The sequence below is a fragment of the Vicia villosa genome, linkage group LG5 (assembly GCF_029867415.1).
Source record: "Vicia villosa cultivar HV-30 ecotype Madison, WI linkage group LG5, Vvil1.0, whole genome shotgun sequence".
In the NCBI taxonomy this organism is placed as follows: Eukaryota; Viridiplantae; Streptophyta; class Magnoliopsida; order Fabales; family Fabaceae; genus Vicia; species Vicia villosa.
In genome coordinates, this window is record NC_081184.1 from 26,245,792 (window position 1) to 26,258,117 (window position 12,326).

Genomic DNA, 12,326 nt, shown 5'->3' on the forward strand with positions numbered 1-12,326 from the left:
TTTATCTAAGAATCCTATTCTTCATTCAAAAGCTAAACATATTGAGATTAAATATCATTTCATAAGGGACTATGTTCAGAAGGGTGTTCTATCTTTAAACTTTGTGGATACAGACCATCAATGGGCTGATATCTTTACAAAACCCCTGACTGAAGATAGGTTTAAGTTCATTCTGAAGAACATCAGTATGGATTTATGCCCAGAATGAGAAGATGAGAAGTTCTTATGTATGAGTATCTTCTGAAATGAAATTTTTTTTATAAGAAGTTCTGATTGAAATCAATTAGAAATTGTGATTCAGTTATTACTAACGTTTCATTGTTTAAGTTGATTCAGAATCTCTTTAAAAGCAAAACAGCTGTAACTGGCTATCCAGATGGTAAACACGTGTTCACTATTCCTGGACAAGCGTGCGTGCAGTTGAGGGGACGTCTACTTAGGTAATTGTGCAAATCACGTCTTTTGTCATTATTATCTCTCCTCACGTCACGTAACATTAAATGCTTTTCATCATTTACTCTCTTTCAGTTTTCTTTTTATATTCTTCAAACGTTTCTTTTCCCTCTTATATTTCTCTCACTTTGCATTCAGTTTCTTTTTCGTTCTCTTTCTTTGCATTCATATCATAAACCCTAGCAGTTTCCAATATCTGCAACTTCATCATGAATCCATCGTCAAGCTCTGGGAATCAAGATAATGATCGAAAACAAAAGAGAAAGGCAACTGCTGAACTAGAAACCAAACCAAAAAGAGTAAGGATCACCTATGACCCTCTCAAAGTGAACCCGTTTGAAGCTATGATGTCTGGAAACTACTCTAGACGTGTGTATCAACCCCTTGACGGTACCCCTCAATCACCTCCCTCTTCACAGACCTCCACCACCTCTTCCTCCTCATTCATCCTCTCGGAACCACCTTCTTCACCATCTGATATCTCCTCTCCTTCAACCCATCCATCAGATATTTCTTCATCTCTCTCACACCCTTTTCCCACCAGAACACCTAACCCCTACAGTGTTGTTTTTCCCGACTCCAGGTTCACTGTCAACCCTCCAACCCCTACCACTCAATCATTTCTGGAGCTTTTACATTCTGATGTAAATAGCTGGTTGGAGATTCTGGGTGCTGCTCACCTTAACCATCTGGATGAGTATGCTACAAGCAACCTTTGGGATACCTTTCGTCAGGATTTTCTGGTTAGGGCTACAGACACTCAGAGAAGGATCATGTCTGAAGCTCCTGGTGTTCGTGGTCTTCGGTTGGAAGTTGGTGAAAGCAGCTATCACCATCTCATCAGGAACAGAAGAGTTCTTGAGGAGAAGATACCTGCAGATGAGTTGGAAGAAGAAAATCTCTGCAGAGACATCGTGGTGTGGAAACCATGGTTTCCTGTGCTGACTGGAGATTTTCAGTGGCTGTTTAACTGGTTCAGAATGAACCCTTCTGAAAAAGCACCTCACATGGTCTTTCCAGTAGTGGTTTATCCTGCTGAAGTTGCTGGTCCTACTCCTCCAACAAACCTAGCAGCTATTCTTCAAGCGTTGGAAGTTGGAACTTCTGAGCTGCCTGAACCAGAATATGCTAAGGCTACTTCTGAGTCAGACTCAGATGAGATTGCTGTCCCTTTTGGCAGAAATTCTGGTGCCTCTTCTTCTGGTGAAGCCTCAGCTCTGATGGAGACCTTGGAAGCTCTTCATCAGAATCAAGCTATGCTGGCTTCTCGTTTGGACGCGCAAGAAGTAGCCAATGCTGAGTTTCGCTCCTTCATGGCAAGGCAAGCTACAAGCACTGACGGGATTCATGATGTTCTGGCGCGGATTTTGCGTAGGCTAGGATCTTAGTCCTTTGGTCTTTGTAGTTTTCTTTCCTTGATGCATCTGTTTTCCTGCATTCCTGTTTTGTAATCTTTCTTGTTGAAATCAATGAAAAGTTATTTGTGTTTCTTTCCTTTTGTCTCTTGCTTTGCATCTGAATCTTTTATGCTTTTTTGATGTTATGACAAAAAGGGGGAGAAGATAAATGATAAATGATTTGATTAATCTATCAGTTGCTGGGTAAAGCTCCCACACAGTTCACTAACAAGAACTGCAAGTTCTATATGGTTTAAGTGTTTTGCAGGTATAAAGAAGTGAAGAGAATCTTCAAAGCACACAAGAAGCAAAACCATAAGAAGCGTTATTCTGTAAAAAGAATAAGCTTATGGAAACTGAAGCAAGCTGAGTGCTGTCAAGCTTCAGAATCAGAAGCACTGATAATAGAATTTGATCCATATTTGTCTATTTGCTCTGACAAAATTCTATTTGCTCTGATACATTATTTTAGCCTATATGGCTCTGATACATATCATGTGTTCTAATATACATTTTATGTTCTGACTCGTTCATGCTGACTTTTGTCGTTTAGTTTTTGTTCTGTAACATTTCAGGATGTAGAGATGCTCTGATGATGCTCTGGTACATTCAACAATGTTCTGATACAAATCTAGCATGAAGTGATATTGGTAGAAATTCAAAGCTCTGAAGCTATCCGAGGGAAGCAGAAATCAGAAGCTGTGAATGTTCTAAATGAAGGATAGAAAAACACTTAGAAAGGGGGGGTTTGAATAAGTGTAGCTTTAAAAACTTGACAGATAAAAATAAATTGCACAGTTATTTTTATCCTGGTTCGTTGTTAACTAAACTACTCCAGTCCACCCCCGCAGAGATGATTTACCTCAACTGAGGATTTAATCCACTAATCGCACGGATTACAATGGTTCTCCACTTAGTCAGCAACTAAGTCTTCCAGAGTCTTCTGATCACACACTGATCACTCCAGGAACAACTGCTTAGATACCCTCTAAGACTTTCTAGAGTATTCTGATCCACACGATCACTCTAGTTACAACCTGCTTAGATAACCTCTAAGACTTCCTAGAGTATTCTGATCCACACGATCACTCTAGTTCCTTACAACTTAATGTAATCAATTCTAAGAGTATTACAATTGCTTCTTAAAAGCTATAATCACAAACTGTGATATTTCTCTTAACGTTTAAGCTTAATCTCACTAATATGTTACAACAGCAATGTAGTGAGCTTTGATGAAGATGAAGATTCTGAGCTTTGAGTAGAACAGAGTTTCAGCAAGTTAATATGAGTTGTTTTTGTTCAGAATCGTTAACCTTGCTTCTCATCAGAACTTCATATTTATAGGCGTTGGAGAAGATGACCGTTGAGTGCATTTAATGCTTTGCGTGTTCCGTACAGCATCGCATTTAATGTTATACGCTTTTGTCAACTACCTCGAGCCTTGTTCACGCTGTGTCTATTGACGTTGCCTTTAATAGCTTTTAACGTTCCTTTTGTCAGTCAGCGTAGCTTGCCACTTGTACTTCCTTCTGATCTGATGTTTGTGAATACAACGTTTGAATATCATCAGAGTCAAACAGCTTGGTGCAAAGCATCTTCTGATCTTCTGACCTTGAAGTGCTTCTGAGTGTGATACCATCAGAACTTCAGTGCTTCTGATCTCATGTTCTTCTGATGCTTCCATAGACCCATGTTCTGATTCTGCTTCGACCATCTTCTGATGTCTTGCCAGACCATGTTCTGATGTTGCATGCTGAACCCTTGAGACAAAGCTTCTGAGCGCTGAATTATGCATACTCTTTATATATTTCCTGAAAGGGAAATTGCATTGGATTAGAGTACCATATTATCTTAAGCAAAATTCATATTATTGTTATCATCAAAACTAAGATAATTGATCAGAACAAATCTTGTTCTAACAATCTCCCCCTTTTTGATGATGACAAAAACATATATAAATGATATGAATTTGCGATCAGAAAGAGCAGACGGCAAAAGACAAATTACACAGCTATAGCATAAGCATATGAATATGTCTCCCCCTGAGATTAACAATCTCCCCCTGAGATAAATAATCTCCCCCTGAAATAAATACTCGAAGAACTTTAATAAAAGACTTCCCTGATTATTTCGGTAGAGACGATCACATAAGCTTCTGTCTTCAGAGAATTCATAGCTTCTGACTTCTGCTTCCATTGGACAGCTTCAGAACTAGAATTTCTTTAGATCCCTAGAACACTCACAGCTTCTGATTCCTGCTTCCATCTAGGACAGCTTCAGAACTTGAATTTCTTTGATCTTCAGAACATTCACAGCTTCTGATTTCTGCTTCCATTTAGGACAGCTTCAGAACTTGAATTTCTTTGATCTTCAGAACATTCACAGCTTCTGATTTCTGCTTCCCTCGGATAGCTTCAGAACTTGAGTTTTCTGGATCTTTAGAACATTCACAGCTTCTGATTTCTGCTTCCCTCGGATAGCTTCAGAGCTTTGAATTTCTACCAACATCACTTCATGCTAGATTTGTATCAGAACATTGTTGAATGTACCAGAGCATCATCAGAGCATCTCTACATCCTGAAATGTTACAGAACAAAAACTAAACGACAAAAGTCAGCATGAACGAGTCAGAACATAAAATGTATATTAGAACACATGATATGTATCAGAGCCATATAGGCTAAAATAATGTATCAGAGCAAATAGAATTTTGTCAGAGCAAATAGACAAATATGGATCAAATTCTATTCTCAGTGCTTCTGATTTATTCTTCTTTCTTGCTTCTGATTTCTGAAGCTTGACAGCACTTAGCTTGCTTCAGTTTCCATGAGCTTATTCTTTTTACAGAATAACACTTCTTATGGTTTTGCTTCTTGTGTTTGCTTTGAAGATTCTCTTTACTTCTTTATACCTGCAAAACACTTAAACCATATAGAACTTGCAGTTCTTGTTAGTAAATGTGTGGGAGCTTTACTCAGCAACTGATAGATTAATCAAATCATTTATCATTTATCTTCTCCCCCTTTTTGTCATAACATCAAAAAGAATATTTCAAAAGATTCAGATGAATAAAACGACAAATAAAATCACTGGAGTGTAAAAACAAAGAAACTTTTCATTGATAATCAAAGGATATTACAAAAGGTTCCTATGTTTAACAAGATGAGAAACATTCCTAGCAAATACATAAAAAGTCATCCCAAGAGGAAATGACTACAAAACTTAAAAACAAAACCCTAGCAAGACACATTCTGTGTCAACCCATCAAGAATCCCTGTGGTCTTCTTGTCTTTCCAGACTAGAACCTCCACTGTAGGAGAGATCCAAGAGACCAAAGAGGAAGAGAGGGACAGTTCACAGACAGAGAACTGCTGTTGCAAACGGGGCTTTCTCTTAACATAGAAGTTAAGAATATCATTCTTAACCTCTTCCCATAACTCAAGAAAGTCTTCTGTCTTTGGGTGAAAGTTGATAACAACATCAAAGAAGAGGTCTGACTTGAGAGGTATTAGGAGAGCCATCCCGAGATATGCATAGATCTGCCGCCTTTGAGTCATAGATCTTCAACAGGCTTAGAGCATGATTAAGAGATCCAGACAAAGGATTCAAGATGAACGCTAGGTTTGAACTAGGATTTTTTAAAGAAAGAAAAACTTTGTTTGAGCAAGAGAAAAAAAAACAGAAGAGAGAGAGAAAAACTTGATGAGGAATGCAAAGAGATAGAGAAGGAAAACAAAGACAGAGTGTAATAGAGAAAATATAAGAGGGAAGGAGAAGCGTTTGAAGAGTATTTAAAAGAAAATAACATGAAACAAATGATGGATGGCATTTAATGTTACGTGACATGAGGAGAGATAATAAAGACAAATGAGGTGACTAGCACAGTTACCTATGGTCGGCGTCCCTTCAACTGCACGCGCGCTTATCCATGAACAGTAACGACAGGTTTACCATCCCGAGATAAAACGTTACAGCTGTTTTGCTTTAAGAGAGGTTCTGAATCAACTTAGACAATGAAACGTTAGTAATAACCGAATCATAATTTCTAAAAGATTTCAATCAGAACTTCTGATAAAAAAAATCCACATTCATTTCAGAAGATACTCATACGTAAGAACTTCTCATCTTCTCATTCTGGGCATAAATCCATACTGATGTTCTTCAGAATGAACTTAAACCTATCTTCAGCCAGGGGTTTTGTAAAGATATCAGCCCATTGATGGTCTGTATCCACAAAGTTTAAAGATATAACACCCTTCTGAACATAGTCCCTTATGAAATGATGTTTAATCTCAATATGTTTAGCCTTTGAATGAAGAATAGGATTCTTAGATAAACATATAGCAGAAGTATTATCACAGAATATAGGAATGTTACTCTCATATATCTGATAATCTTCTAACTGACTCTTCATCCAGAGCATCTGTGTACTGCAACCAGCAGCAGCGACATATTCTGCTTCTGTTGTTGATAGAGCAATAGTTGCTTGCTTCTTGCTATACCAGGAGATCAAATGACTTCCAAGAAATTGGCAACTTCCTGAAGTACTCTTTCTTTCAATTCTGTCTCCAGCATAGTCAGCATCGCAGAATCCTACTAAGTTGTATTCTTTAGATTTTCTGTAAGCTAAGCCAACATTAGTAGTACCTTTCAGATACCTTAGAATTCTCTTAACAGCAGTTAAATGAGATTCTCTAGGATCTGATTGGAATCTAGCACACAAACAAACACTGAACAGAATGTCAGGTCTAGAAGCAGTCAAATATAGAAGAGATCCAATCATACCTCTGTATAACTTCTGATCTACCTTCTTACTGACCTCATCCTTACCTAGGATGCATGTTGGATGCATAGGAGTTTTGGCTTCTTTGCAGTCTAGAAGATTAAACTTCTTCAGAAGTTCCTTCACATACTTGGTTTGGTGAACATACGTTCCTTCTGATGTTTGATTTATTTGTATTCCAAGGAAATACTTGAGTTCTCCCATCATGCTCATTTCAAACTCAGCCTGCATAGACTTAGCAAACTCCTTTCCAAGTATAGCATTAGATGTTCCAAAAATAATATCATCTACATATATTTGACAAATTAAAATATCCCTTTTAAAGGTTTTACAAAAGAGAGTAGTGTCCACTTTTCCTCTAGTGAAACCATTATCCAGAAGGAAAGAACTTAAGCGTTCATACCAAGCTCTGGGAGCTTGTTTCAATCCATACAACGATTTCTTTAGTTTAAACACATGATTAGGAGACATAGAGTCTTCAAAACCAGGAGGTTGATGGACATAAACTTCTTCATCTATATAACCATTTAAGAAGGCACTCTTAACATCCATCTGATAGAGAGTGATGTTATGTTGAGTGGCAAATGAAATTAATAGACGAATAGATTCTAACCTGGCCACTGGTGCAAAGGTTTCTGTATAGTCAATCCCTTCTTGCTGACTATAACCCTGAGCCACCAGTCTGGCTTTGTTCCTTACCACTTCACCTTTCTCACTGAGCTTGTTTCTGAAGACCCATTTTGTACCGATTATATTGAATCCATCTGGTCTAGGAACAAGATCCCAAACATCATTCCTTGTAAACTGATTCAGTTCTTCTTGCATAGCAATTATCCAGTCTGGATCTTCTAGAGCATGATCAACAGAAGTTGGCTCGATCAAAGATACAAGACCTAATTGACAGTCTGCATTGTTCTTAAGGAATGCTCTTGTTCTGATTGGATCATCCTTCTTTCCAAGAATGACATCTTCTGAATGACCAGAGATGAGTCTGGATGATCTTCTGACAGATGGTTCCTCAGAAATGCTTAGATTCTCCAGAGAAGCTGATACTTGATCTTCAGATTCTTTGCTTCTGAGAAGCTCTGCTTCTGATGCGTTGCTTCTTGGCTCAACAACTTCTGATATATCAATATCACAATCTGCAAAATTATCAAACTGCTTTGGTTTTTCAGAACCAAGCTTATCATCAAACCTGATATTGATTGATTCTTCTACAATCAATGTTTCAGTATTGTATACTCTGTAGCCTTTTGAGCGTTCAGAATATCCAAGAAGGAAACATTTTTGTGCTTTGGAATCAAACTTACCAAGATGATCTTTAGTGTTCAGAATAAAGCATACACATCCAAAAGGATGGAAATATGAAATGTTGGGCTTTATATTCTTCCACAATTCATAAGGAGTCTTATTTAGAATAGGTCTGATAGAGATTCTATTCTGAATATAGCATGCAGTGTTTATTGCTTCTGCCCAGAAATGCTTAGCCATATTGGTTTCATTGATCATGGTTCTGGCCATTTCTTGCAGAGTCCTATTCTTTCGTTCTACAACTCCATTTTGCTGTGGAGTTCTAGGATAAGAGAAATCATGGGCAATACCATTTTCTTTGAAGAATTCTTCAAAGGATCTGTTCTCAAATTCACCACCATGATCACTTCTGACCTTTATGATTTTACACTCTTTTTCAGATTGAATCTGAATGCAGAAATCAAAGAACACTGAATGAGACTCATCCTTGTGTTTCAAGAATTTTACCCATGTCCAGCGGCTATAATCATCTACGATGACTAATCCATATTTCTTCCCTCTGACAGATGATGTTTTGACTGGGCCAAACAGATCAATGTGCAAGAGTTCTAATGGCCTTGAGGTAGAAACAACATTCTTGGACTTGAATGCAGGTTTGGAGAACTTGCCCTTCTGACATGCTTCACAAAGAGCATCTGATTTGAATTTCAGATTAGGGAGTCCTCTGACAAGATCCAGTTTGTTAATCTGAGAAATCTTTCTCAAACTAGCATGACCTAATCTTCTGTGCCAGACCCACTGCTCTTCAGAAACAGACATAAGATAAGTCACCTTCTGACTCATAAGATCTTGCAGATCTGTCTTATAAATGTTGTTCTTCCTCTTGCCTGTAAATAGGATTGAGCCATCCTTCTGATTTACAGCCTTGCAAGACTTTTGATTAAAGATTATATCATAACCATTGTCACTCAATTGACTGATAGATAAGAGGTTATGTGTTAATCCTTCTACAAGAAGTACATTAGAAATGGAAGGAGAGTTACCAGGCTTTATAGTTCCAGAGCCAATTATCTTGCCCTTCTGATCTCCTCCAAACTTGACTTCTCCTCCAGACTTAAGCACCAGGTCTTGGAACATAGACCTTCTTCCTGTCATGTGTCGTGAGCATCCAGAGTCCAGGTACCACGACATGTTGTGCTTTGTCCTTTTTGCAGCCAAGGATATCTGCAATAGGAATAATCTTATCCTTAGGTACCCACATCTTCTTGGGTCCTTTCTTGTTAGATTTTCTCAAGTTCTGATTGAACTTGGGTTTAACATTGTAAGCAATAGGAGGAACAACATGATAATTTTTAATGTGAGTTTCATGATATTTCCTAGGTTGTGTCACATGCTTTTTGGTGTGTGTTATGTGAAAACTTTGAGCATGTGAAGTGTGCCTAATATCATGGGAGTGGCCATACTTGAACTGATCATACAATGGCTTGTATGTGAATTTCATTTCATCAACAGGTTCAAGTTTGTATGGGGTTTCACCCTTAAAACCAATGCCGACTCTTTTGTTTCCAGACACAGCATATATCATAGAAGCTAGCTGACTTCTGCCAATACTTCTAGATAAGAACTTCCTGAAACTTAAATCATATTCTTTCAAAATATGGTTTAGACTAGGAGTGGATTTTTCTGAATCAGAAGGAGATCCAACATTATTGGATAATTTTAAAAGTTTTTCTTTTAATTCAGAATTATCCAACTCAAGCTTCTTTGTTTCAAATTCAAATAGCTTTTTCAGCTTTTTGTATTTGAGACTAATCTGAGACTTGAATTCCAGAAGTTCTGTTAGACCGGAAACTAACTCATCTCTAGTAAGTTCAGAGAATACCTTTTCAGAATCTGATTCTGATGTAGATTCTGATCCGTCATCTTCTGTCGCCATCAGCGCACAGTTAGCCTGCTCATCTTCAGAGTCTGAATCATCTTCTGACTCATCCCAGGTTGCCATAAGACCTTTCTTCTTATGAAACTTCTTCTTGGGATTTTCCTTCTGAAGTTTTGGACATTCATTCTTGAAGTGTCCAGGCTCATTGCATTCATAGCACATGACCTTCTTCTTGTCAAATCTTCTGTCATCAGAAGATTCTCCACGTTCAAATTTCTTTGAACTTCTGACGCCTCTGAACTTCCTTTGCTTGTTCTTCCAGAGTTGATTTAGCCTTCTGGAGATCAAGGACAGTTCATCTTCTTCTTCAGATTCTGATTCTTCAGGATCTTCTTCTCTAGCCTGAAAAGCGTTAGTGCATTTCTTGATATTCGATTTTAATGCAATAGACTTACCTTTCTTTTGAGGCTCATTTGCGTCCAGCTCTATTTCATGACTTCTCAAGGCACTGATAAGCTCTTCCAGAGAAACTTCATTCAGATTCTTTGCAATCTTGAATGCAGTCACCATAGGACCCCATCTTCTGGGTAAGCTTCTGATGATCTTCTTTACGTGATCAGCCTTGGTGTATCCCTTGTCAAGAACTCTCAATCCAGCAGTAAGAGTTTGAAATCTTGAAAACATCTTTTCAATGTCTTCATCATCCTCCATCTTGAAGGCTTCATACTTCTGGATTAAAGCGAGAGCTTTAGTCTCCTTGACTTGAGCATTTCCTTCATGAGTCATTTTCAAGGACTCATATATGTCATAGGCCGTTTCCCTGTTAGATATCTTCTCATACTCAGCATGAGAGATAGCATTCAGCAAAACAGTTCTGCATTTATGATGATTCCTGAAAAGCTTCTTCTGATCATCACTCATTTCTTGCCTTGTCAGCTTTACGCCACTGGCATTTACTGGATGTTTGTAACCATCCATCAGAAGATCCCATAAATTACCATCAAGACCAAGAAAGTAACTTTCCAGTTTATCTTTCCAGTATTCAAAGTTTTCACCATCAAATACCGGCGGTCTAGTATAACCATTGTTACCGTTGTGTTGCTCAGCAGAGCCAGATGTAGATGTAGACTTTGCATTTTCATCAGCCATCTTTTACTGAAGCATTTTTCTCTTCCTGAATCTTTTCTAAACACGGTTAAGTGCTTGCACCTTAGAACCGGCGCTCTGATACCAATTGAAGGATAGAAAAACACTTAGAAAGGGGGGGTTTGAATAAGTGTAGCTTTAAAAACTTGACAGATAAAAATAAATTGCACAGTTATTTTTATCCTGGTTCGTTGTTAACTAAACTACTCCAGTCCACCCCCGCAGAGATGATTTACCTCAACTGAGGATTTAATCCACTAATCGCACGGATTACAATGGTTCTCCACTTAGTCAGCAACTAAGTCTTCCAGAGTCTTCTGATCACACACTGATCACTCCAGGAACAACTGCTTAGATACCCTCTAAGACTTTCTAGAGTATTCTGATCCACACGATCACTCTAGTTACAACCTGCTTAGATAACCTCTAAGACTTCCTAGAGTATTCTGATCCACACGATCACTCTAGTTCCTTACAACTTAATGTAATCAATTCTAAGAGTATTACAATTGCTTCTTAAAAGCTATAATCACAAACTGTGATATTTCTCTTAACGTTTAAGCTTAATCTCACTAATATATTACAACAGCAATGTAGTGAGCTTTGATGAAGATGAAGATTCTGAGCTTTGAGTAGAACAGAGTTTCAGCAAGTTAATATGAGTTGTTTTTGTTCAGAATCGTTAACCTTGCTTCTCATCAGAACTTCATATTTATAGGCGTTGGAGAAGATGACCGTTGAGTGCATTTAATGCTTTGCGTGTTCCGTACAGCATCGCATTTAATGTTATACGCTTTTGTCAACTACCTCGAGCCTTGTTCACGCTGTGTCTACTGACGTTGCCTTTAATAGCTTTTAACGTTCCTTTTGTCAGTCAGCGTAGCTTGCCACTTGTACTTCCTTCTGATCTGATGTTTGTGAATACAACGTTTGAATATCATCAGAGTCAAACAGCTTGGTACAAAGCATCTTCTGATCTTCTGACCTTGAAGTGCTTCTGAGCGTGATACCATCAGAACTTCAGTGCTTCTGATCTCATGTTCTTCTGATGCTTCCATAGACCCATGTTCTGATTCTGCTTCGACCATCTTCTGATGTCTTGCCAGACCATGTTCTGATGTTGCATGCTGAACCCTTGAGACAAAGCTTCTGAGCGCTGAATTATGCATACTCTTTATATATTTCCTGAAAGGGAAATTGCATTGGATTAGAGTACCATATTATCTTAAGCAAAATTCATATTATTGTTATCATCAAAACTAAGATAATTGATCAGAACAAATCTTGTTCTAACACTAAAGATCCAGAAAACTCAAGTTCTGAAGCTGTCCTAAATGGAAGCAGAAATCAGAAGCTGTGAATGTTCTGAAGATCAAAGAAATTCAAGTTCTGAAGCTGTCCTAGATGGAAGCAGGAA